This window comes from Prionailurus viverrinus, chromosome B2 (genome assembly GCF_022837055.1).
Source record: "Prionailurus viverrinus isolate Anna chromosome B2, UM_Priviv_1.0, whole genome shotgun sequence".
In the NCBI taxonomy this organism is placed as follows: Eukaryota; Metazoa; Chordata; class Mammalia; order Carnivora; family Felidae; genus Prionailurus; species Prionailurus viverrinus.
The window spans coordinates 62972131-62999942 of record NC_062565.1 but is presented as its reverse complement, the minus strand read 5'-3'; positions in this window follow the sequence as shown (position 1 = coordinate 62999942).

The following is a 27812-nucleotide window of genomic DNA, read 5'->3' as shown; positions in this document are numbered from 1 at the left end:
ATTTTACTTTATCTACCAGTTTCCAAAATTATGTTTTGGTTTCTTAGAGTACTTCAAAGGTGATCAATGAGATTTTAAAAAAATTTATTGTTATGGACTTAAACATGCTTCACATGTTTTAATATATTTCAGTCAGTATCCTTTCTGATGCTCAAATTGTGGGAGCTTATTTATATTGATTCCTGAGTCCTTTTGACATGGTTCTAATCATGGTGGCTTCATTTTCTTTGTTTTCTGGGATACCAAGATGTTCCAGAATTATTATAATACATTTTTTGTCCCAGAACTGAAATAAATCATTTCTCCCAGGAGCCCTGGTTTCTTTCAATGGGAAAAGGTGTTTAGAGACAATAATCTGGGTGATAGAGTTAGTTATTCTATTCGTTCTAGACAGGATCCTGCTTCTAGAAATTTTTAAGAACTATGAAGAATTTGATTTTATCCACTTGTAAGCTAATAAATTCCCCCTTCCATATTTCATCAATATTGGTAGAAGACAACAGACTCCTGGATCAAAGATTAAAAAAACATTTTTTTTAACATTTATTTATTATTGAGAGACGGAGAGACAGAGCGTGAGCAGGGGAGGGGTAGAGAGAGGGGAGACACAGAATCTGAAGCAGGCTCCAGGCTCTAAACTGTCAGCACATAACCTGACTTGGGTCTCGAACTCACTAACTGTGAGATCATGACCTGAGCTGGTCAGTCGCCTAACCAACTGAGCCACCCAGGTGCCCCTCCTGGATCAAAGATTAAAATTTTTTTATTTAACTCAGCGAAAATAGCCAGAGTATAAGCATTTTTGCGTCAGTATCTTAAACCCCATTTTCCACAAGGAGGGCCAGATGATACTTGCACATGAGGTGGGTGTATTACTGGAGGAGAACACTGATTTTAAAGAACCTGAATATTTTTTTTTAATTTTTTTAATGTTTATTTATTTTTGAGACAGAGAGAGACAGAGCATGAATGGGGGAGGGGCAGAGAGAGAGGGAGACACAGAGTCCGAAGCAGGTTCCAGGCTCTGAGCTGTCAGCACAGAGCCCGACACGGGGCTCGAACTCAGGGACCATGAGATCATGACCTGAGCCGAAGTTGGACGCTTAACCGACTGAGCCACCCAGGCGCCCCAAACCTGAATATTTTCTAATAGGCGATAAGCATGTCTGCCCTTTGCTCTGGAGGAAGAAACTGTGTCTTCCAAGGTTGGTTTCTATACAAACATACTTAAGATAATAGTTGGGAACAAAGGGAAGTGAAAGCCTCTGCACAAGATGTGCAGAACTGTGAGACACCCATGGATTATTGTATCCCAGCAGGTGTTTTCAGTGGACATGTAAAATTTAACAATAAAATGATTTAGATATTTCTTTTTTTTAAATTTCTTTTTTAACGTTTATTTATTTTTGAGACAGAGAGAGACAGAGCATGAACGGGGGAGGGGCAGAGAGAGAGGGAGACACAGAATCGGAAACAGGCTCCAGGCTCTGAGCCATCAGCCTAGAGCCCGACGTGGGGCTCAAACTCACGGACCGCCTGATGGTGACCTGAGCTGAAGTCGGACGCTTAACCAACTGAGCCACCCAGGTGCCCGATTTAGATATTTCTAAATAAAATTCAGAACAGCAGGGTTTTTACTTTGTTGATGTTACATTATTTCCTTTATCTCATGCATCATATCCCAGTTCTCATTGACACCAACATAATCATCCATTTCATTTCCTTATCCAACACAAGAAAATAACATGCAGAATAAAAATACCAGTATTACCACTGAAAATTATTAATATGATTATTATAACATTTACACTTTTGTTTGCATTTTTTTCTTAAGGGTATACAAGGATATACAGTCATGTTACTATGCTTTGAAGTTATTGGGATTAGCACCACTTTGTATGATTACTACATTAGCTGGATACACAGTATATTTTTTATGTTACTTTCAATTTTTAGGGATTACTCTTTTAAAGTTTAATATTAATTTTTTTATTTCAAGTTTATTTATTTTGAGAGGGGGGTGGGAGGGGCAGAGAGAGAGAATCCCAAGCAGTCTCCATGCTGTTAGTGCAGAGCCTGACGTCGAGCTGGATCTCACCAACTGTAAGATCATGACCTGAGCTGAAGTCAAGAGTCAGGGTCTTAGTTGGGCACTTAACCAACTGAGCCACCTAGGTGCCCCATTAACTTTTAAATACATAAAATATTTACATAGCTTCAAATAAAATATACACAACAAGATAAATTTTTAAATGTCCAGGTTCTACTCCTATTTCCTCCATACAAATAGTACTGAAATACAAAGCTCCTTGGATTTACCTTTTCATATTTTGCCAGTCTAAATTTAGACTAGAGGGAGGTGGGATTGCTGGATCAAAGGGTAAAACATGTACAAACAATGTCAGAATTATAGATATTAAACACATAAAAACATATCACTTGACAATTCAATTGTTTAAGTTTCAGGTACATATTCTGTGAGTTTGGAAAAATAGTTTTAATTTTAATTAAAAAAATTTTTTAATGTTTGTTTTTGAGAGAGAGCGAGCAGGAGCAGGGGAGGTGCAGCAAGAGGGGAACAGAAGATCTAAAGCCACTCTGTACTGACAGCAGAGAGCCTGATGCAGGGCTCAAACCCACAAACTGTGAGATCATGACCTGAGCCTATGTTGGACACTCAACCAACTAAGCCACCCAGGCACACTTAATTTTAATTTTTAATTAGTGTTTGATTTTTCAGAGAGCCTAAAAAGTAAACAATAATTACTATTTAAAATTCAGAACAGTAAAGAGGTACATAAGAAATGTAAATAAACAAATTATTTTTTCTTTCTTAAAAATTTGAGTATAGTTGACACACAATGTTACATTAGTTTCAGTTGAGTGTTGTGACTCAACATCTTTATATGTTATGCTATGCGCACAAGTGTAGTTACTATCTATCACCATAAAACCCTATTACAATACCATTGACTGTATTTCTTATGCTGTACCACTTATTCCTGTGACTTATAACTCCATAACTGGAAGTGAATATCTTCAACTTCCTTTCATCCATTGTGCTCATTTCCCCCCACCCCCATTGTCCTTCCCTTTGGCAACCATCAGTTTTCTGTATTTATAGATTTGACGCTGCATTTTGTTTGTTTATGCATTCGTTTTGTGTTTTAGATTTCACATGAGTGAAATCATATGGTATTTGTCTGTCTGATTTCACTTAGATTTATACCCTCTAGGCCCATCCATGTCACAAATGACCAGATCTCATAATATATATATGTATATACACATCTTCTTTAGCCATTTATCTATTGATGGACACTTGGGTAGCTTCCATATTTTGGCTATTGTAAGTAATGCTACAATGAACATAAGAGTGCATATATCTTTTTGAATTAGTGTTTTTGTTTTCTTTGGGTAGATACCCAGTAGTGAAATTATCGGATCATTCTATTTTTAAATTAAGAATGAAACTAGACCACTTATACCATACACAAAAATAAACTCAAAATGGATTAAAGATCTGAATGTGAGACCTAAAACCATAAAAATTCTAGAAGAGAACATAAGCAGTAATTTCCTTAGCATTGCAAGGAATTTTTTTTAGTTTTTTCTAGGTATGTCTCCTAAGACAAGGGAAACAAAAGGAAAATAAATTATTGGGACAACACAAAAATAAAATCTTTTTTAGAAAAAGAAATTCATCAACAAAATGAAAAGGTGAACTACTGAGTAGGATAAAGTATTTACAAATGATATATCTGATAAAGGATCAATATCCAAACTATATAAAGAACATATATAACTGAACACATGCAAAAATAACCCAATTAAAAAATGGACAGAAGACCTGAATATACATTTTTCCACAGAAGACATACAGATGGCCAACAGACACATGAAAAGATGCTCATCATCACTCATCATCAGGGAAATGCAAATCAAAACCACAATGTCACCTTACACCTGTCAGAAGGGCTAGAATCAATCAAAAGGACGAGAAAAAGTGTTGGGGAGGATGTGGAGTCAAAGGAATGTTCGTGCACTATTGGTATAAGTGTAAACTGATGCAGCCACTGGAAAATAGCTTGGATGTTCCTCAAAAATTTAAAGATAGGGGCGCCTGGGTGGCTCAGTCGGTTAAATGTCCGACTTCGGCTCAAGTCATGATCTCGCGGTTCGTGGGTTCGAGCCCCGCGTCGGGCTCTGTGCTGACAGCTCAGAGCCTGGAGCCTGTTTCAGATTCTGTGTCTCCCTCTTTCTGCCCCTTCCCTGCTTGCTCTCTCTCTCTCTCTTTCTCTCTGTCTCTCACAAAATAAACATTAAAAAAAATTTAAAATAAAAATACCATATGGTCAAATTATTTTCTGTAAGCCTACAGCATTTATGGTTCTGAAGTTAATAAAGCTTAAAGCTGCTCCAAGACTTTTAGAACACACAATTTTAATAGTGTATTAGTTTGCCGGGGCTTAAAATATACCACAGATTGAGTTGCTTGAACAATAGAAATTTACTTTCTCACAGTTCTGGAGGCCGGAAGTCCAACATCAAGGTATCAACAGGTTTGTTTCTCATGAGACGTTTCCCCTGGCTTGCAAATGGCCACCTTCAAGCTGTGTCCAGACCTGGTATCTTCTTTGTGTACCTGCATATTTGTGTCCACTTTGGATCTGGCCCCACCCTAATGGCCTCATTTAACTTAACCACCCATTTAAAGGTCTTTTATCTTCAAATATAATCACATTCTAAGGTACTAGGGGTTAGGGCTTCAATATACACATTTTGAGAGGACACAATTCAGCTCATAACAGTGTCAAATTCTCTGTAGGGGTTGTGACATGTAGCATTCCCATAAACACAACGATGAGGGCCCCTTTCTTCACAGTCTCACCAACAGAGTACCTTGTCAAACTTTTGAATTTTTGACAAACTGATGGTAAAAAATGAAATCTCCGTGTAGTTCCTTCTTTTTTTTTTAATATGAAATTTATTGTCAACTTGGTTTCCATACAACACCCGGTGCTCATCTCAACAGGTGCCCTCCTCAATGCCCATCACCCACTTTCCCCTCCCTTCCACCCCCCATCAACCCTCAGTTTATTCTCAGTTTTTAAGAGTTTCTTATGGTTTGCTTCCTTCCCTCTCTGTAACTTTTTTTCCCTCTTCCCCTCCCCCATGGTCTTCTGTTAAGTTTCTCAGAATCCACATAAGAGTGAAAACATATGGTATCTGTATTTTTCTGTATGACTTATTTCACTTAGCATAACTCCCCAGTTCCATCCATGTTGCTACAAATGGCCATATTTCATTCTTTCTCATTGCCAAGTAGTATTCCATTGTATATATAAACCACAAATTCTTTATCCATTCATCAGTTGATGGGCATTTAAGCTCTTTCCATAATTTGGCTATTGTTGAGAGTGCTGCTATAAACATTGGGGCACAAATGCCCCGATGCATCAGCACTCCTGTATCCCTTGGGTAAATTCCTGGCAGTGCTATTGCTGGGTCATAGGGTAAGCCTATTTTTAATTTTTTGAGGAACATCCACACTGTTGTCCAGAGCAGCTGCACCAGTTTGCATTCCCACCAACAGTGCAAGAGGGTTCCCATTTCTCCACATCCTCTCCAGCATCTAATGTCCCCTGATTTGTTCATTTTAGCCACTCTGGTGGCATGAGGTGATATCTCAGTGTGGTTTTGACTTGTATTTCCCTGATGAGGAGTGACGTTGAACATCTTTTCATGTGCCTGTTGGCCATCTGGAGGTCTTCTTTAGAGAAGTGTCTATGCATGTCTTCTGCCCATTTCTTCACTGGATTATTTGTTTTTCGGGTGTGGAATTTGGTGAGTTCTTTATAGATTTTGGATACTAGCCCTTTATCTGATATGTCATTTGCAAATATATTTTCCCATTCTGTCGGTTGCCTTTTAGTTTTGATTGTTTCCTTTGCAGTGCAGAAGTTTTTATCTTCATGAGTTCCCAATAGTTCATTTTTGCTTTTAATTCCCTCACCTTTGGACATGTGTCAAGTAAGAAATTGGTGCGGCTGAGGTCAGAGAGGTCTTTTCCTGCTTGCTCCTCTAGGGTTTTAATGGTTTCCTGTCTCACATTCAGGTCCTTTATCCATTTTGAGTTTATTTTTGTGAATGGTGTCAGAAAGTGGTCTAGTTTCATTCTTCTGCATGTTGCTGTCCAGTTCTCCCAGCACCATTTGTTAAAGAGACTGTCTTTTTTCCATTGGATATTCTTTCCTGCTTTGTCAAAGTTGGCCATACTTTTGTGGGTCCAATTCTGGAGTCTCTGTTCTATTCCATTGGTCTATGTGTCTGTTTTTGTGCCAAAACCATGCTGTTTTGATGATTGCAGCTTTGTAGTAGAGGCTAAAGCCTGGGATTGTGATGCATCCTGCTTTGGTCTTCTTCAAAATTACTTTGGCTATTCGAGGTCTTTTGTGGTTCCGTACAAATTTTAGGATTGCTTGTTCTAGTTTCGAGAAGAATGCTGGTGCAATTTTGATTGGGATTGCATTGAATGTGTAGATAGCTTTCGGTAGTATTGACATTTTAACAATATTTATTCTTCCAATCCATGAGCATTGAATGTTTTTACATTTCTTTGTATCTTCTTCAATTTCCTGCATAAGCTTTCTATAGTTTTCAGCATACATCTTTTACATCTTTGGTTCAGTATATTCCTGCGTATTTTTTGATTTTTGGTGCAATTGAGAATGGGATCAGTTTTTTATTTGTCTTTCTGTTGCTTCATTGTTAGTGTATAAGAATGCAACTGAATTCTGTACATTAAGTTTGTATCCTGCGACTTTGCTGAATTCATGTATCAGTACTACCAGACTTTTGGTGGAGTCTTTCGGGTTTTCCATGTATAATATCATGTCTTGTGCAAAAAGTGAAAGCTTGGCTTCATCGCTGCCAATTTAGATGCCTTTGATTTCCTTTTGTTGTCTGATTGCTGATGCAAGAATTTCCAACACTATGTTAAACAACAGCTGTGAGAGTGGACATCCCTGTCGTGTTCCTGATCTCAGGGGGAAAGCCCTCAGTTTTTCCCCATTGAGGATGATATTAGCTGTGGGCTTTTCATAAATGGCTTCTATGATGTTTAAGTATGTTCCTTTTGTCCCCACTTTCTCGAGGGTTTTTATTAAGAAAGATGCTGAATTTTGTCAAATGCCTTTTCTGCATCAATTGACAGGATCATATGGTTCTTATCTTTTCTTTTATTAATGTGATGTATCACATTTCTTGATTTGCAAATACTGAACCAGCCCTGCAGCCCAGGAATGAATCCCACTTGATCATGGTGAGTAATTCTTTTTACATGCTGTTGAGTTCGATTTGCTAGTATCTTGTTGAGAATTTTTGCATCCATATTCATCAGGGATACTGGCCTGTGGTTCTCTTTTTTTGCTGGGTCTCTGTCTGGTTTAGGAGTCAAAGTAATGCTGGCTTCATAGAATGAGTCTGGAAGTTCTTCTCTTTCTACTTTTTGGAACAGCTTGAGAAGGATAGGTATTATCTCTGCTTTAAATGTCTGGTAGAATTCCCCTGGGAAGCCATCTGGTCCTGGACTCTTATTTGTTGGGAGATTTTTGATAACTGATTCAATTTCTTCACTGGTTATAAGTTTGTTCAAATTTTCTATTTCTTCCTGTTTGGGTTTTGGAAGCGTGTGGGTGCTTAGGAATTTGCCCATTTCTTCCAGGTTGTCCAATTTGTTGGCATATAATCTTTCATAGTATTCCCTGGTAATTGGTTGTATTTCTGAGGGATTGGTTGTAATAATTCCATTTTCATTCATTGTTTTATCTATTTGGGTCATCTTCCTTTTCTTTTTGAGAAGCCTGGCTAGAGGTTTGTCAATTTTGTTTATTTTTTCAAAAAGCCAACTCTTGGTTTCATTGATCTGCTCTACAGTTTTTTTAGATTCTATATTGTTTATTTCTGCTCTGATCTTTATTATTTCTCTTCTTCTGCTGGGTTTGTGGTGTCTTTGCTGTTCTGCTTCTATTTCCTTTAGGTGTGCTGTTAGATTTTGTATTTGGGATTTTTCTTGTTTCTGGAGATAGGCTTGGATGGCAATGTGTTTTCCTCTCAGGACTGTCTTCACTGCATCTGAAAGCATTTGGATTGTTGAATTTTCATTTTCATTTGTTTCCATTATTTTTAAATTTCTTCTCTACTTGCCTGGTTGACCCATTCACTCTTCAGTAGGGTGTTCTTTAACCTCCATGGTTTTGGATGTTTTCCAGACTTTTTCTGTGGTTGATTTCAAGTTTTATAGCATTGTGGTCTGAAAGTGTGCATGGTATGACCTCAATTCTTTTATACTTATGAAGGGCTGTTTTGTGACCCAGTATGTGATCTATCTTGGAGAATGTTTCATGTGCACTCAAGAAGAAAATATATATGCTGTTGCTTTGGGATGCAGAGTTCTAAATATATCTGTCAAGTCCATCTGATCCAATATATCATTCAGGGCCCTTGTTTCTTTATTTATTCTCTGTCTAGATTTTCTATCTATTGTTATAAGTGGAGTATTAAAGTCCCCTGCAATTACCACATTCTTATCAATAAGGTTTATTATGTTTGTGATTGTTTTATATATTTGGGGGCTCCCATATTTGGCACATAGATATTTATAATTGTTAGCTCTTCGTGATGGATAGACCCTGTAATTATGATATAATGCCCTTCTTCATCTCTTGTTACAGCCTTTAATTTAAAGTCTAGTTGTCTTGATATAAGTATGGCTACTCCAGCTTTCTTTTGACTTCCAGTAGGATGATAGACAGTTCTCCTTCCCCTCACTTTCAATCTGAAGGTGTCCTCAGGCCTAAAAATGAGTCTCTTGTAGACAGCCAATAGATGGGTCTTGTTTTTTAATCCATTCTGATACCTTGTGTCTTTTGGTTGAAGCATTTAGTCCATTTACATTCAGTGTTATTATAGAAAGATATGGGTTTAGAGTCATTGTGATGTCTGTAGGTTTCATGCTTGTAGTGATGTCTCTGGTACTTTGTGGTCCTTGCAACATTTCACTCACAGAATCCCCCTGAGGATCTCTTGTAGGGGTCGTTTAGTGGTGATGAATTCCTTCAGTTTTTGATTGTTTGGGAAAACCTTTATCTCTCCTTCTATTCTGAATGACAGACTTGCTGAATAAAGGGTTCTCGGCTGCATATTTTTTCTGTTGATCACATTGAAGATTTCCTGCCACTCCTTTCTGGCCTGCCAAGTTTCAGTAGATACGTCTGCTACTACCATTATGTGTCTACTTTTGTATGTTAGGGCCCATTTATCCCTAGCTACTTTCAGAATTCTCTCTTTATCCTCGTATTTGTCCAGTTTCACTATGATATGTCATGTGGAAGATTGATTCAAATTACATCTGAAGGGAGTTCTCTATGCCTCTTGTATTTAAGTGCCTATTTCCTTCCCTAGATCAAGGAAGTTCTCAGCTATGATTTGTTCAAGTACCCCTTCAGCCCCTTTCTCTCTCTCTTCTTTTTCTGGAATTCGTATGATACAGATATTGTTCCGTTTGATTGCATCACTTAGTTCTCTAATTCTCCCCTCTTAACTACTCCTGGATATTTTTATCTCTCTTTTTCTCAGCTTCCTATTTTTCCATAATTTTATCTTCTAATTCATGTATTCTCTCCTCTGCGTCTTCAATCCGTGCTATGGCCGCCTACATTTTATTTTGCACCTCATTTGTAGCATTTTTAGTTCCTCATGACTATTTTTTAGTCCCTTGATCTCTGTAGCAATAGATTCTCTGCTGTCCTGTATGCTTTTTTCAAACCCAGTGATTAATTTTATGACTATTATTCTAAATTCTTGTTCCATTATATTGCTTAAATCAGTTTTGATCAATTCTTTAGTTGTCACTACTTCCTGGAGTTTTTTTTTTAGGAGAATTCTTCAATTTTGTCATTTTGGCTAGCTAACTGACCCTTATGCATTTTAAAAGCTTGTTGTGTGCTCTGCATCTGTGAGCACTGCTATATTAAAGGAGGGTCATACACTGTCCAGGGCCTGGCCTTTCAGGAGGTGTTTTTTCAGGGGTTGTTACTTGCTCTCTGTTGTTGTGACTTTGGTTATTTTATTACCTTACTCGTAGTAATATTTTGTACCTTGCACCAGATGTGCTTCGATTTGCCCCTTGGAGTAGCCTTGTAAAGGAAAACAGATAGACAAACAGGAGATAAAATCATGCAAACACACAAGTAAATAATACAAACAAACAAAAACAAAACCTAAAGACTAAAAACAAAAAACCCCAAAACACTGATTATAAGTAAAGAAGAAGATAGAGGCAATGCTGATGGAAGAGCATATACAAAGAGAGAAATGACAGGAGTGAGGGCAGGGGGATGGATAAATGTTGATTAGGCAGAGAGACTAAGAGGATTAATCCAGAGAGAGAGAAAGGAAAATAAAGAAGGAGATGGGGAAAACAAAACAAAGATTAAGTTACCCAGACAGAGAAACTATACAGCTTGATTATTCCACAGAGGGAGAAAGGAGTGTGAAGAAGGAGGTGTAGAACATGTATCAAGACAATGGATTAAATATGCCTGTTTAGACCGCCCAATAACCAGAGTAACCAGCCTAGAGGAGGGAAGAGATAAGGAGGAGAAATGGGTGGGGGGAAAATATATCTATATATCCAGAATAGACCTAGAGTTAATACAGGCAATGCTGCATTGCTTGTAGGTAGTAGCTCTCTGCAGCGTTTGTGCTGCTCCAGTGGATATGCAGTTATCCAGTACAAGGGGCGTGGTTTGGCGTTTTCTAGACCTGCCTGAGTTGTTAATTCTAGCCATTCTGACTGATATGAAGTGGTATCTCATTGTGGTTTTAATTTATATTTCCCTGATGATGAGTGATGTTGAGCATTTTTTCATGGGTCTGTTAGTTATCTGGATGTCTTTGGAGAAGTGTCTACTCATGTCTTTTGCCCATTTCGTCACTGGATTATTTGTTTTTTGGGGGTGTTGAGTTTGATCAGTCTTTTAAAGATTTTGGATACTAATCCTTTATCTGATATGTCATTTGTAAATATCTTCTCCCATTCTGTTGGTGCCTTTTAATTTTGCTGATTGTTTCTTTCGCTGCACAGAAACTTTTTATTTTGATGAGGTCCCCATAGTTCATTTTTGCTTTTGTTTCCCTTGCCTCCAGAGACATGTTGAGTAAAAAATTGCTGAAGCTGAGGTCAAAGAGATTTTTGCCTGCTTTCAACTCTAGGATTTTGATGGCTTCCTGGCTTACATGTAGGTCTTTCATCCATTTTGAGTTTATTTTTGTGTATGGTGTAAGAAAGTGGTCCAGGTTAATTTTTCTGCATGTTGCTGTCCAGTTTTCCCAGTACCATTTGCTGAAGAGACTGCCTGTATTCCATGGATATTCTTTCCTGCTTTGTCAAAGATTAGTTGCCCAAAGTCTGTGGGTCCATTTCTGGGTTCTCTATTCTGTTCCATTGATCTGAGTGTCTGTTTCTGTGCCAGTACCATACTGCCTTGATGAATACAGCTTTGTAATACAACTTGAAGTCTGGAATTGTGATGCTTCCAGCTTTGGTTTTCTTTTTCAGGATTGCTTTGGCTTTTTGGAGTCTTTTCTGGTTCCATACAAATCTTAGGATTATTTATTTTAGCTCTGTGAAGATTGCTGGTGTTATTTTGATAGAGATTGCATTGAATATGTAGATTGCTTTGGGTCTCAACGTCTTAACAATATTTGTTCTTCCAATCCATGGTCATGGAATATTTTTCCATTTTTTTCATGTGTCCTCTTCAATTTCTTTCATTGGCTTTGTATGGTTTTCAGTGTACAGATTTTTCACCTCTTTGGTTAGATTTATTCCTAGGTACTTTTTGGGTTTTGGTGCTGTTGTAAATGGGTTCAAATCCTTAATTTCTCTTTCTGTTCCTTCATTATTGGTGTATAGGAATGCAACTGATTTCTGTGCATTGGTTTTATATCCTATGACTTTGCTGAATTCATGGATCAGTTCTAGCAGTTTTTTGGTGGAATCTTTTGGGTTTTCCATATAGAGTATCATGTCATCTGTGAAGAGTGCAAGTTTGACTTAATATTTGCAGATTGGAGTGCCTTTTATTCCTTTGTGATGTCTGATTGCTGAGGCTAGGACTTCCAGTATTATGTTGAATATTAGTGGTAAGAGTGGATATCCCTGTCATGTTCCTGACCTTATGGGGAAAGCTCTGTTTTTTTCCCACTGAGGATGATGTTAGTAGTGGTCTTTCATATATGGCTTTTATGATGTTGAGGCATGATCCTTCTAGTCCTCCATTCCTGAGGGTTTTGATTAAGAAAGGATACTGTATTTTGTCAAATGCTTTCTTGCATCTATTGAGAGGATTGTGTGGTTCTTGTCCTTTCTTTTATTGATATGATGTATCAGATTGATTATTTTGCACTTATTGAACCAGTCCTGCATCCCATGTATAAATCCCACTTGGTCATGGTGAATAATTCTTTTAATATATTGTTGGATGTCATTGGCTAGTATCTTGTTGAGGATTTTTGCATCCATGTTCATCAGGGAAATTGGTCTGTAGCTCTCCTTTTTAGTGGGGTCCTTGTCTGGTTTTGGAATCAAGGTAGTGCTGGCTTCATAGAATGAGTTTGGAAGTTTTCCTTCCATTTCTATTTTTTGGAACAGTTTCAAGAGTATAGGTGTTAACCCTTCTTTAAATGTTTGGTAGAATTCCCCTGGAAGGCCATTAGCCCTAGACTTCTGTTTTTTGGGAGATTTTTGATTACTAATTCTATTTCTTTACTAGTTATGGGTCTGTTCAAATTTTCTATTTTTTCTTGTTTCAGTTTTGGTAGTTTATGTTTCTAGGAATTTGTCAATATTTTCCAGATTGCCCATTTATTGGCATATAATTGCTCATAATATTCTATTATTATTGTTTGTATTTCTGTAGTGTTGTTTGTGATCTCTCCTCTTTCATTCTTGGTTTCATTTGTTTGGGTTCTTTTCTTTTTCTTTTTGATCAAACTGGCTAGAGGTTTATCAATTTTCCTAATTCTTTCAAAGAACCAACTCTTGGTTTCATTGATCTGTTCTACTGTTTTTGTTTTGCTTTGTTTTATTTATTTTTATTTTTATTTTTTTGGTTTCGACAGCATTGATTTATGCTCTAATCTTTCTCCTCTAGTTTTTGGTTTTATTTGCTGTTCTTTTTCCAGTTCTTTAAGGAGTAAGGTCAGGTTGTGTTTTTGAGGCCTTTCTTCCTTCTTTAGGAAGGCCTGGATTGCTATATACTTCCCTCTTATGACCGCCTTTGCTGCATCCCAGAGATTTTGGGCTGTGATGTTATCATTTTCATTGGCACTATGTACTTTTTAATTTCCTCCTTAACTTCTTGGTTAGCTCATTCATTCTTTAGTAGGATGTTCTTTAGTCTCCAAGTATTTGCTGCCTTTCCAAATTTTTTCTTGTGGTTGATTTTGAGTTTCATAGGGTTGTGGTCTGAAAATATGCACAGTATGATCTCGATCTTTTTATACTTGTTGAGGGCTGATTTTTGTCCCAGTATGTGATCTATTCTGCAGAATGTTCCATGTACAGTTGAGATGAATGTGTATTCTGCTGCTTTAGGATGAAATGTTCTGAATATATCAGTTAAGTCCATCTAGTCCAGTGTGTCATACAAAGCCATTGTTTCCTCATTGATTTTCTGATTATATGATCTGTCCATTGTTGTAAGTGGGGTGTTGAAGTCCCCTACTATTATGGTATTATTATCAATGAATTTCTTTATGTTTGTGATTAATTGATTTATATATTTGGGTGCTGCCACCTTTGAAGCATAAATGTTTACAATTGTTAGATCTTCTTGGTGGATAGAGCCCTTAGTTATGGCATAATGCCCTTCTTCATCTCTTGTTACAGTCTTTATTTTAAAGTCTAGATTGTCTCATATGAGTATGGCTACTCCAGCTTTCTTTTGGCGACCTTTAGCATGATAGTAAGGGGATGGAGAATCATCTATCAATCTGAAGGTGTCTTTGGGTCTAAAATGGGTCTCTTGTAAAGAGCATATAGATGGATCTTGTTTTCTTATCCATTCTGTTACTCTATGTCTTTTGATTGGAGCATTGAGTCCCTTGCCATTTAGAATGAGTACTGAAAGATACGAATTTATTGCCATTATGCTGCTTGCAGAGTTGGAGTTTCTAGTGGGTGTTCTCTTGTCCTTTCTAGTCTTTGTTGCTTTTTTTTTTTTTTTTTTTTTTTGGTCTTTTCTCCCTTCAGAGTCCCCTTTAAAATTTATTGCAGGGCTGGTTTAGTGGTCACAAACTCCTTTAGTTTTTGTTTGTCTGGGAAAATTTTTCTCTCCTATTTTTAATGAAACCTTGTTGATAAAGAATTCTTGGCTGCATATTTTTCTGATTCAACACATAGAATATATCCTGCCACTCCTTCCTGGCTGCCAAGTTTCTGTTGATAGGTCTGCTGTAAACATGATCTGTCTTCCGTTGTAGGTTAAAGACTTTTTACCCCCTTGCTACTTTCATGATTCTTTCCTTGCCTGAGTATTTTGTGAATTTGGCTATGATATGCCTTGTTGATGGTCATGTTTTGATGAATCTAATGGGAGTCCTCTGTGCTTCCTGGATTTTGATGTCTGTGTCTTTCCCCAGGTTAGGAAAATTTTCTGCTATGATTTGCTCACATAACCCTTCTACCCCTATTTCTCTCTTGTCATCTTCTGGGACCCCTATAATTCGATGTTATTCCTTTTTAATGAGTCACTGAGATTTTTAATACTTATATTGTGTTCTTTTGCCTTAGTTTCCCTCTTTTTTCCCGCTTCATTACTCTCCATAAGTTTGTCATCTATATAGCTGATTCACTGCTCTGCTTCATCCATCCTTGCAGTCATGGAATCCATTTGAGATTGTATCTTAGTTATAGCACTTTTTAAATTTCATCCTGACTAGATTTTCTTTTATTTCCACAGAAGGGGATTCTATGCTTTTTTCAACCCCAGCTAGTATTCTTATTGCCGTGATCTAAATTCTGGTCCAGACATCTTGCTTGTAACTGTGTTGATTAAGTCCCTAGCTGTCATTTCTTCCTGTTCTTTCCTTTTGGGTGAATTCCTTCATTTTGTCATTTTGGAGGAAGAAATGAATTAATAAAGTGAAAAAAAAAATTAAAAACAACACAAAGAAATCAAATGAAGGATGCTACATCCTAGGTGTGTTTTGGTCTGGTTGTTGAAAGAAGCTTGACAGATTAGAGAAGAAAAGGGAAGGATAAGAAAAGAAACAAAAGAAAAAAGAAAAGAAAAAAACAGAAAAGGAAAAAAAGGAAAATGTTTGAAAATTTGAAAAAAGAATACAATAAAATAGAATAAAATTAAATGATGAAAGTAAAATAGAATTTAAAAAATTTACAAAAAAGTAAAACATATAGTAGACAAAAAATTAAAGAAAAATATTTTTAATAAAAATGGAAAATAAAAGTTGATTTTTTTCTCTTTATTCAAGAATAAGAAAAGAAAAGAAAAAGAAAAAAATTGAATAAAAGGACTAGCGAACAGAGTGAAGTACGATTGAAATCACATCTGGTTTCCTGTAGAAGTCAAGCTATGAAGCACTTTATAGTCCATAAACTAAGCAGGTGGAGAGACTTGTGTTTGTCAAAAGCTCTGTTGGTCCACTGGGCAGGTTTTAATGTAATGATTGTTTTGTCATACTCTACATCAGTTTGTCCAAATTACCATTTAAGTGCTCCTACAATTTTGTGACCTTGGTGACGTCTGCTCTAGGTAAACTCATCTCAATTGCTATATTACTCTGCATGTGCCTGTTTCCCCAGATTTTGGAGTGGTAGTTTGCCCTGCAATCCCATTTCTCCAAAGGGTTTAAGCAAGTTTGTTCACATTTGTTTATTGGTCTAAGGATGGACATGATGACTTCCAAGTTCTTTACTTGTTGGAGCTTTGGCGTGGTTTTTAATACTCTTGAAAAATGTCTTTTGATGAATCGATGTGTTTTTTAATGAAATCTGAATTACTGTCTTTTACCTTTTTTGGTTATTGCATTTTTCTTCTTATTTAAGCAGTCTTTGCCTTCCAAGGTTGTAAAGCCTTTTTCTATATTTTTACCTAACAGCTTTATTGTTTTATCTTTCTATGATCTATGATCCATTTGTGTGTAGTGGAGGTGGAGTTAGGATTTATTTATTTTTCCCATGTGGATTTTCAATTGTTTCAGTACCATTTATTGAAAATTATGGTCTTCTTTTTCCTACTCTATTGCAGTTCATTTTCACTGAACTTTAGCTAATGACTTTTTACATTGTTTCAGGACTCTGTATTTTGTTCCAATAGTCTATTTATTTATCATTATATCAATCACATTGTTTAATTGATGTAGCTTTATGTCTTAATATTTGGTAGTGTAATGTCTAAATATTTAGTAGTACAAGTTCTTTAATTTTATTTTTCCTCAAGATTGTTTTCTCTTATCTTTGCCACTTTGAATTTACATAAAAATTTAGAATCAGTTGTCACTTTTCACAAAAATTCCTGCTGAAATTTGAATGAGATTGCATTGAATCTATAGAGCAATTTGAAGAAAATTGCTGTCTTAAAAAATATTGAATGTTCCAGTCCTTTAGTGGTATATCACTCCATTTATTTTGTTCTCTTAAAATTTGTTTTTAGTTGTTTTTTCCTCTAATGCTTTTATGTATCTCTCAAATTAAATCCTAGGTAGTTTATGTTTTTGAAGTAATTATAAATTAGTTTTTTAAAGTTCATTTTCTAATTGTGTTTTGTCTATTGCATAGAATAACAATTTTTATCTTATTCATTTAACTTATTAAGTCTCGTTTATCATATATCTTTTAAAATTTTCTATGTTTACTATTATATCATCTGTGACTAATGACAGTTGTAGTTCTTCCTTTCTAGTCTTTATAACTTTTCTTTGTTATTCTTGCCTTAGAGCAATGATAAGGGCTTCTATTAAATTGTTGAATAAAGTCATAGTAGTAGACATCTTTATTTTATTCTCAACATCAGAGGATAAAGTTTACAGTCTTTTAACTTTAAGTAGGACATTTACTGGATAGTCTTTGTTAAGATTAAAAAATTAACCATATCATACTAAGAAATTCCTTTTTATTCCTAACTTAATAAAATTATATATAAATATATAAAATATATATGAAGAATGAGTTATAAATTTCTATCATTTTTTTCCTGTCAATATGATCCATATGTTTTTCTCCTTACTTTGTTAATGTGGTTAATTACACTAGTTAATTTACATATTAAAAAAAATTTACATTCATAGAATAAATACAACTTGATCATGATATTTGTATATATTATCAGATTTGATTTATCAGTGTTTTGTAGGTGTTTCATATCTATGTTGTGAGATAAATGTTTTTAAATTTTTTAATGTTTATTTATTTTTTAGAGAGAGAAAGACAGAGAGAGAGTGTGAGCAAGGGTGGGGCAGATAGAGACACAGAATCTGAAGCAGGCTCCAGGCTCTGAGCTGTCAGAACAGAGCTCAAACTCACAGACTGTGAGATCATGACCTGAGCTGAAGTCAGATGCTTAACTGACTGAGCCACCCAGGTACTCCTGTTGTGAGAGAAAATTTAATGAACTTTCTCTTCTTGTAATATTTTTGCCAAGTATTGATATCAAAGTTATGCTGGCATCATAGGAAGTGCACTTGCTTTTTAAAATCCTGGAAGAATTTGCATAAGCTTTATATATTTGAGGGAATTCACTAATGAAGTCATTTGGTCCAGGAGTTTTCTTTGTGAAATGTTTTAAATTATAGAATACAGACCTTTAATAGAAATAGATGGGGGCGCCTGGGTGGGTCAGTCGGTTGGGCGTCCGACTTTGGCTCAGGTCATGATCTCATGGTGCATGAGTTCGAGCCCCACGTCGGGCTCTGTGCTGACAGCTCAGAGCCTGGAGCCTGCTTCAGATTCTGTGTCTCCCTCTCTCTCTGTCCTTCCCCCATTCATGCTCTGTCTCTCTCTCTCTCAAAAATGAATAAACGTTAAAAACAATTAAAAAAAATAGAAATAGATGCATTTAAGTTTTATGTTTTTCTATTGTGTCAGTTTTGGTTAATTGGATTCTTAAAGAAATTTGTGTATTTAATCTATCTTTTTAGTATCTGCAATATCTCTAGTGAAGTCCTTCTTTTAATCCCTAAAATTGGCAATTTATTTCTTCTTTCTTTTTTGTCTTGATCACTTTTTGCCAGGGATTTATTGATTTGATTAGCTTTTCAAAAAATCAGTTTTTGGTTTTTAAAAGTCCTCAGTTTTTTGTTTTATCTTTTACTTATTTCTGCTTTCTTCTTTTTGAAGTTCTCCCTTCTACTTTCTTGGATCTTTCTTTTTTTCTTTCTTCTTTCTTTTTTTCTTTACTTTCCTTTTTCTTTTTCTTCTTCTTCTTCTTCTTCTTCTTCCCCTTCTTCTTCCCCTTCTTCCTCTTTCTTCTCTTCCTCCTCTTCCCCTTCTTCCCATTCTTTTCCTTCTTCTCTTTCTTCTCCTTTTCCTTCTCAATTTAACTTCTTGATTTAAGTTTAAAAACCACTTTTTATATTAAGCCTGGTTTGTAATGGTTTAATGAATCAATTCTCCTATCAAGCATTAAAAAGCTATTTTCATCTGGGCTCTTCACACACACAAATAAATACACACACACACACACACACACACACACACATATATACCCTGAGGTTGTCTTGAGATCTCAGTATGTAGAACAAATTAAGATTATAGTGAGGATTTCCTGTAAAATATTGTCATAAAATGACCTCAGATATATTAGGGTGAGAGACAAATTTATAAAGCTCTCATATTTTTTCACTTAATAATATGTTATAGATATTTTTTCACAATATGCTAATTTTAGAACAATTTTTAATGGCTTTTGAGTGTTCTAGTATATGAACAAAACATAATTTATTGTTACATTTAATAAATAACTTTCTATTGTTGGAAATCTTAAGTTGCTTCTAATTTTTTAAGCTATGCATGAATTTAGATATCACTATACAAACTTATTTGCATAATTTTCTTATAAGACTGATCTATTTATCACCAAATTCAGACATTCTTTAAAAATAATTTTAGACACTCACAAGAAATTTTGAAGGTAAAGCTTGATTGCCCCCACCTTGACCAACTTAATATACCTTTATGTCCTGACCTGGGAATATCTACTGGTTTTAACATTGTTTCTACTGGAAATGCATTCAAGTATTATCCAATATAAATAATAAATGCTTTAGTATACACGAAGTTCCTCAAACAATGTGTTGTTGATAGTATCAGTTCTATCAGGTGAAAATGCCTACAATTTCTTAGAAACACTATCGTACACATTCAACTATAATAGAATGCAGAGTATTGCAGAGGTTTAATTGAAGTATGGTGCTTAACATATAGCAAATATTTGGCTAATATATTAAAATAAATTCTATTAAACATGATTTTATGATACCCTAGGGGAGTGAGCAAGTAATTCTGATGGAGAGAAGACTGGAGAAGGCTTCATGCAACAGGTAGTCTTTAAACCCTTCTGCCAAAAGAGGACCACTCTTGTTAACACATGACCAGAGGCATGGGAGTGGAGGCTCCCTAGGAAAAAGTTCAGCTGGAGCTGTGGATGATGCCAAAACACAGATCCTGGAACACACTGTGAATATATGAAGGATTCTGTTCAGGTAGGCAAACTCTGAAAATCTGTGTACACATGTATTCTAGTTTACTTAGTAGATGTGCTTCTTAAAAATTATGTGGAATCTAATTGTTTTGTGAATTAATGGTTATTATAGAGAGAACAAGAATTTCTCCTTGTATTAAAAAGAAGAATCTTTTTTTTTAATGTCTGATTTTTATCTAGATGTTTACATAATGGTTTGGCTTCAAATTGGCTATGTCTGTGGTGCCTGGGTGGCTCAGTCAGTTAAGCATCTGACTCTTGATTTCAGCTCAGGTCATGATCTCATGGCTTGTGAGATCAAGCCCAGAGTTGGGCCCTGCACCTGAAAGAGTGAATCCTGCTTGGGATTCTCCCTCTCTCTCTCTCTCTCTGCCCCTCCCTTGCTTGCAGGCATGCATGCACACTCTCTCTCAAAATAAATAAATAAGCATTAATAAAAAAATCAAATTGGCTATGTCTATGATATTACACTCTTGAATGAATTTAACAAAGTTATTTACTCTGTTTGTCTCTCTCTCCAACACAACCATACACATAATTTATTCCTTGGGATTTGGGACTTAATTCATGTAAAAATAGATTTTTAGACTAGATAGAACTTGGGTTATTTTATACAGTTTATATAAATAAGCACCTGGATGTAGGACTGTAGTGTGATCTACGGTAAGAAAGAAACAAAAGAAACAGAAAAGAAAATCTTTGCTTAGCCCCTCTGTGGTGATTGGCAAGCTACTGTATTTGGAATTTGTTGTTTTCTTGCTTCCCTGTACTATGAAAAGCATCCAACTTCACCCCTTCATGGAAAGTTTCCCTAGTGTTATCCTAAGGGGTATGGCATCATCACCCTATTACTTGATAAAACAACGCCAGGGCTACTGGAAGGTTAACTAGTGGTTATTTATAAAGCACTTCAGAAATGAAAAAAAATGTTCTGCAAATTCCAAGGTTATTAAGACATTGGCAGCATATATCAGAACGTGGAAAATTTTCTGCTGGCTTAGGTTTTACTTAATCTTTAAAAATGAAGATGTCAAACACTCAAATTTCAATTTAACTCATCAAATATTTATTGAGCACTACAATTTTCAAAGTTTGTAGACAAAAAGGAATCACATTTGTTCCTTCCCCTTAAGAGGTTCTGTTTAGGGACACCTGGGTGGCTCAGTCAGCTCAAGCATCCAACTCTTGGTATTGGCTCAGGTCACGATCTCATGGTTTATGAGATTGAGCCCACATGGGGCTCTGAGCTGATGATGTGGAACCTACTTGGCTTTCTCCCTACCTCTCTGCCCCCTTCTCTCTCTCTCAAAAGTAAATTAAAGAGGTTATCTGTTTGGTGACTGGATGGACAGATACATAGCTTATTATAATACAGGGCAAATTCAAAACTTTCCTCAAAGTTGTAGAGATGGGATGCTGTAGATATCAAGGTGAGGGGGTACTTCCAACTGGAGTTAATTAGATATGAGTCATGTACTGGGGTGCCTGGGTGGCTCGGTCGGTTAACTGTCCAACTTCGGCTCAGGTCATGATCTCACAGTCCGTGAGTTCAAGCCCCACGTTGGGCTCTGTGCTGACAGCTCACAGCCTGAAGCCTGCTTCTGTGTCTCCCTCTCTCTCTACCCCTCCCTTGCTCTGTCTCAAAAATAAATAAAAACAGTTAAAAAATTTAAAAAAAAAGATATGAGTCATGTAGGAGGAGACATTTGATTTGAGCCCTGGGGAAAGGGCATTTTAAGTAGAAGAAACTGATGTGTAAGTAGAAGAAACTAGAGGTGGAAAAAGCATTTCAGGGAAAATGGGCTGAGGAGGTAGAATAGGGTCAGATTATAGACGATTTTTATCACCAGCCAAAGAAGGCAGTGGAAAGCTATTGATGGTTTCTGAGAAGGGGAAGTGAGGGAGGTAATACACAGGGAATGACTGGACACACAAAGTGGGTACTCAACAATTATTCATGGTCTCATCCAATGGATTACATTTTTAAAGCTGCATTCTAATGCTGATATCAGTTTCCTTGGATAAATTCAAGGTCATGTGTCAATTTTCCACTAAAATCTAAGTTGTGTTTTAAGTGTATCTGTCCTCTGCCTTGCAAAAATACATTCTTTTACTTTGCCTTCCCCTGTATCACCTTTCAGTCTTGATCTCCTGTCAGCTTTGGCTCAGCCTATTTCTCTCCAACCTCCTTGAGGACAAGTCCACTTTCCTATTCACACTAACACTGGCATCTCTAGTCAGGTTACTTTTCTCTTCCTACCAATTCTAGGTTTACTATTTCCCTCCAGATAATGGAGAGCTAGGTGTACTTGTGAATTTCAGTAATTCTTTTTTCTAAGTTTTCAGTGCTTAGTGTGATTCACTGTAGAGAAAAGTGAAAAGTGCTGTTAGAACAAAAACAGAACCCTAAGGGAGCATGGAGTGGGAGAAAGATTTGGAAGCATTTTTAAAACTAGCTATTAAGCAAGATAATATCTCTGCCTCAGCTTTTTCATGTGTCAAAAGAAAATAATATTATCTACTGCATAGAGTTGTTAAAAAATTAAATTAGTTAATATTTTGAGCAAAATGTTTAGTGAAGTGACTTGTTTGTGGTTGCCATTCAGTAAAGGTTAACTTAAAAAATAAGACTAACATCTAATAGATATCCTAAAATGATCTTAACATGGAAATAATGAGTTTATTTTTACTACCACCCTTATTCTCATACTACTTCCTCTCATTTTTGTTTCCCTCCATCTTGTTCCAGATTCTTCTAGTGTTTGTAACTTTGAGATAACACGTCATACCTGTTATATAGAGCTTCTTCTCTCTTCCAGAAATCAGCTGGTAGAATGAAAGCCAAGTGACAGCTAGAGAGACACTACCTAATTTAAATAATTGTGTTGTACTGAAATCCTTGCTTTATTTTACTCCAAATATCTTGGATTATTTTCTATAGATGAAGCATGGGGCATCTCTGCATATGTTTTATGTGATGGTTATATTATCACATATTTTTCTCAGCCACTAATAGCTTATATTAGTGGCTCTCAATCAGGGGCAATTTTGTACCCCCACCCCCACCCCCTGCCCACAACACATATTTGGCAATGTCTGGAGACATTTTTGTTTACTGCAAATGGGATGTGCTACTGGCATCTCACAGATAGAGACCAAGAAGGCTGCTAAACATCTTATAATGCACAAGGTAGCTTTCACAACAAAGAATTATCTATCCCCAAATGTCAACAGTGCCAAAGCTGAGAAACTCAGGCTTAGATTGCATAAGTCTACTCAGTGTCAGCTGAAAGTGAGGTTCTGAGGAGATGGCACTAGAGGATATGTGATTTACCAGGATAACTGAGTTCAGGAATCCCAGCCCAGGGCAGGTAGAAGGAGGATTCTGTGACCCAGGAAAAATTGCAGATGATCACAATTTGAAATAAACTTTGCTAATTTGTCAATTTTGTAAATGTGATAGAAACAGGATATTCAGGGTATCATATGGTTGCAGGGAAGGGCTTAGGGTACATGACTGCTTGTGTGTTTCTTCTGATAGAAGCCCTCCCAGTAGGTATGAATGGGACAGGTTGAAGGAGTGTTCAGATGAGTGGTTAGCTCAGTATTTTTGGCGTATTACAATGGAGTCAAGATAGAAGGAAGAAATGATGACAAAGAACCAGAGTTATTTAATTTACAGTGAGATAGATGTAAGTGGTGGGCTTAAAATATGTCCAAAATTCTTTGATATTCCCTTCAAAGGGTGGAACCTAATTCCCTTCCCTTTGGGTTTAGGTTGGACTTAGTGACTTATTTGTAATGACTGGCTACAGCAAAAGCATGTTATGTGACCTCTAAGGCTAGGTTACAAAACACACATGGTTTCTGCCTTGCTCTCCTTTTTGGATCACTTGTTCTGGGAGAAGCCGGCTATCATATCATGAGAACACTCAAGTAGTTTTATGAAGAGGTATGTGTGACAACAAATGGAGGCCCACAGTCATGTGAGTGAAGCATCTTAAAGCAGGTCCTTGGCCTCTATCAAATGGTCAGATGACTGTTGGAGAGCAACATGAGAGTCCATGAGCCAGACCCCTCATCTTGAATTCCTGATCCCCAGAAACTGTGTGGCAATGTGTGCTTATTGCTTTAAGCTGACAAATTTGAGATAATGCATTAAGCAGTAATATATAACAAATGTAAATATTCAGGAATGTGTTGTTTTTTAAGGACTGTTATAAATAGCATGCAGGAAGTTTGGGTGTACATTTTAAGAGGAAGGAGTCTCATTATCTAAATAAGAGAATTTTGATTCACAATTGTGTTATTAAGAATATGGACTCCTGAATTAGACTGCCAGGTTTCCATCACTGACTTACTAGCATTGTGACCCTGAACAGATGAGCTTCTCAGGGTTCAATCTCCTCATTTAAAAAACAAAGATAATAAATAATAGTTGTAAAATGCTTATTAGCATGTCTGGAACATAGTAAGCATGAAATAAACATTAGCTGTCAATATTATTTCTAGAGGTCTATAACCTTATACTCAGATGGTGATTTTTGTTTATAAGATGCTCTGCATGCATTATCAGAAACCTTGGAGGTGGGTTGGCATGGGACCAATGAATGAATTCTCTCTCTTCATGTGGGCCCTTGTCATGCACAGTTCTGAGGCTGGTCCTGAAGTGGCAGAACTTAAAGCCAATCATCTTAGGACCATAATGGCAGTTGCTTGCCAAATATTGTCATTAAGAACAACCTCAAATACAAACCTCATATCTCAAATTGTGTGAGAGGCAAATTCATAAAATGTTCATAGTTTTTTCACAGCTTAGCTGTCAGTGAATGGTCTTTTCCCTGAACTCATAAAGAAAATTTATCTAGTTTAATACCAGGTAGGTTAACTTCTCAAAGAAGGAGATTTGATCTCAAACGTCTTACGCTCTTGCCTACAATAAACTTTTACCTACTGATTGACGTTGATGACAATGTAATGTGAATTTCAAGCATCTGGTACAAATCTGGAACTTGAAATACAGAATTGCAAAACGAAATTCAAATTTACAAAGCCTCTTCTCAAAACTACCATTCTGTTTAAGTAAGAGGTATCCATCCTGCTCTGGGCTGTCTGCTTTCTCTGTTACTTATACCTATGAGTTTTCAGAATAAACTCAGTGTTATGCACTGAACATGTGTGTTTCCTCAAATTTTATATGTTGAAAACCAAACCCTAATGTGATGGTGTTAGGAGGTGGGGCCTTTGGGAGGTGATTAGTATTAAATGAGGTCTTGGGGCGCCTGAGTGGCTCAGTCAGTTAAGCATCCGACTTCAGTTCAGGTCACGATCTCGCGGTCCGTGAGTTCAAGCCCCACGTCGGGCTCTGGGCTGATGACTCAGAGCCTGGAGCCTGCTTCAAATTCTGTGTCTCCCTCTCTCTCTGTCCCTCCCCCATTCATGCTCTGTCTCTCTCTCAAAAATAAATAAAAGTTAAAAAAAATGAGGTCTTAAACATGGAGCCCTCATGAATGGGATTACATTAGGATGGGATTGGCATTAGAGAGACAGTTTGTATCTTCTGCTTTACTCTCTGTGATGTGAGGATACAAGAAGTCAGCAGTCTGCAACCTGCAAGAGGGTCCTCACCAGAAGCAAACTGTGCTGGCACTGCCATGGTCTCAGATTTTCAGCCTCCAGAGCAGTGAGAAAGATATTTCTGTTGTTGATATGCCACCTATTTTATGACATTTTGTTATTCAGTCTGAGCTAAGACATACTCTTTCCAGACCGTGTCACAGTTGGGTTAATTGTGTACTTACCAAGGTGAGAGTAAGGCAGAATAATCTCTGACTTTGGAATATTTTTTTCTGATTATTAAACCTGGAAACAACATAATAAATGGGGAGACATTTTAGAAAATTTTGCTGGAAAAATAAGATGATAAGAAAATAACCAAGAGCATATCTTTCCTGCTTTGAATAGGAAATTGCAGATTTTCATCATGTTTATTAGAAAGTAGTAAGAATAAAATCAAAACATTTTTGAACTGGATGCACCTTTAAGCTCTAGAAAAGTGCTAGACTGCTCAAGACACATAGTAAATCAAAAAAAGACAAGTTGGTGCCTTTGTGTGTGTGGAGGGAACATTCCTTCATTAAAACTGACACTGTTTAGAAAATCTCAATGTCATCTCTAATCATGATGCTTTTGTATGTGGCTAACCTGTTCACTTCAAAAATTTTACTGAGATTACTCTATGTTTTGTCATTTTTACTAGGGTAAAGTCTTCAGCAATTGTATTTAAAATCTTTTCTTATAAATTGTAGAAGTGATAGAAGAGAGGAAGTCATTTGGGAAAAAATACTCCTTTTTTTGTAAGAATAAGAATATTTTGAACAAATTACTATATTTTGGCTTTTTTATGAGTAAGTATAGTAACAATAGTTTCAACTTTATAGGGTGGCTATCAAGATGAGTTATCATTATGAGTTAATAAGAAATTTAGAACAGTGTCTTGCCTATAATACATTATATAAGAGCTGGTTAAGTGCATAAATAAAAAAATTCTTAGGATTCAATCATCTCGGGCAGAAATAAGTGTTAGTGATAATGTGCCATGAGACAGGTGACCAGAGGTGTAGTAGGAATGTAGCAGCTAGTTTCTGAACACTTTTTTTTGTATGATGACTTATACATCTGTTTCTTATCAAATGAAGTTCACCTAGACCATTCAGACAGAACTGTACAGGTTTTCTAGGCACAACATGACACTGAATGGTTTTCTTGAATATTGAAAATGCTTTCTTCTTTCCTTTGCTAGGGCTTTACCTCTAGTTGCTTGGTTCTAGAAGAGACTTTTAGATTTTTCTTTAAGGACTTAATGTTGAATTTCTTTCATCAGAATGTTTCCTAGCCTTATAGTGTTGTCCACTGAATTAGTATCGTGCTATTTTAGCATGCTGTATCTTCTCAAAACACACACACACACACACACACACACACACACACACACACATTTAAGCATTCACCAAAATATCGCCTAGCATGAATGTTAGGCAAGTTTCTACTGAAGTTTGAATTTCTTGGTTGTCAGATTTCACTTACTCTTTAGGATGAGTATTTAATTTAAGGGAAGGAATGGTTGGAAATTCTGGTTCTTTCTGACATAAGCAAAAACTTTCTGTGATATTCTTAATTCGCATTTACTTTAGACTTTACAGTTTAAAAAAACTTTCTAGAAATTATTTAATTTGATTCTCACAGCAGTGATAATATTATACTATATAATATAGTATAATATTAATAAAGTATTAATATTATTCACTTTTTATCTGATGAGGGAAATGAGCTCAGAGATTGAATTACCTACTCCAACATCATCACTATGTGTGAAGAATTTCCATACCTAAACTCTCTTCTTGGCTAACCTTCAGTCCAACACTCAAGGTTTTATTTTTAAAACCAGAATTAAGGCAAAAAAAAAATTCAAGATTCGTAGCAGTTGTTTCATTCATTTAAAAATTTTTTTGACAAATATGCTTCATCCCTTTTCCATAGTTGCTTAAGACAAATTTGAGTATCGCTTCACTACATATTAATGCCTTTGGTTTGAGACTTTTTGATATTGTGGGAGACAGAATTCCAAACATGTTCCCATCATTTCCATTCCCTAGCTGGTCAAGCACTAATGAAGGTAGTATTAGTATTAGTATTAGTATTAGTATTAGTATTGCTGTGAAGGGACTTACTTCGCTTTTTTTTTTTTTTTTTTTGAGAGAGACACAGAGCGCAGAGTGTGAGTGCACTACAGGAGCAGGGAGGGGGAAAGTAGGTAAGGGGCAGAGGAGGGAGAGAGAATCTTTTATTTATTTGTTTTAGTTTTTAACATTTATTGAGGATTCTCACCCACATATGTCCATATCATGATGGTTACAAACTTTCCAACTCTAATACTCTTTCCAGTACATTTTGGAGGGGGAAAAATCTCATAATCCAAAAATCCATAACAATAAAACAATGTTGGAAACTGCCATGAAAACACAA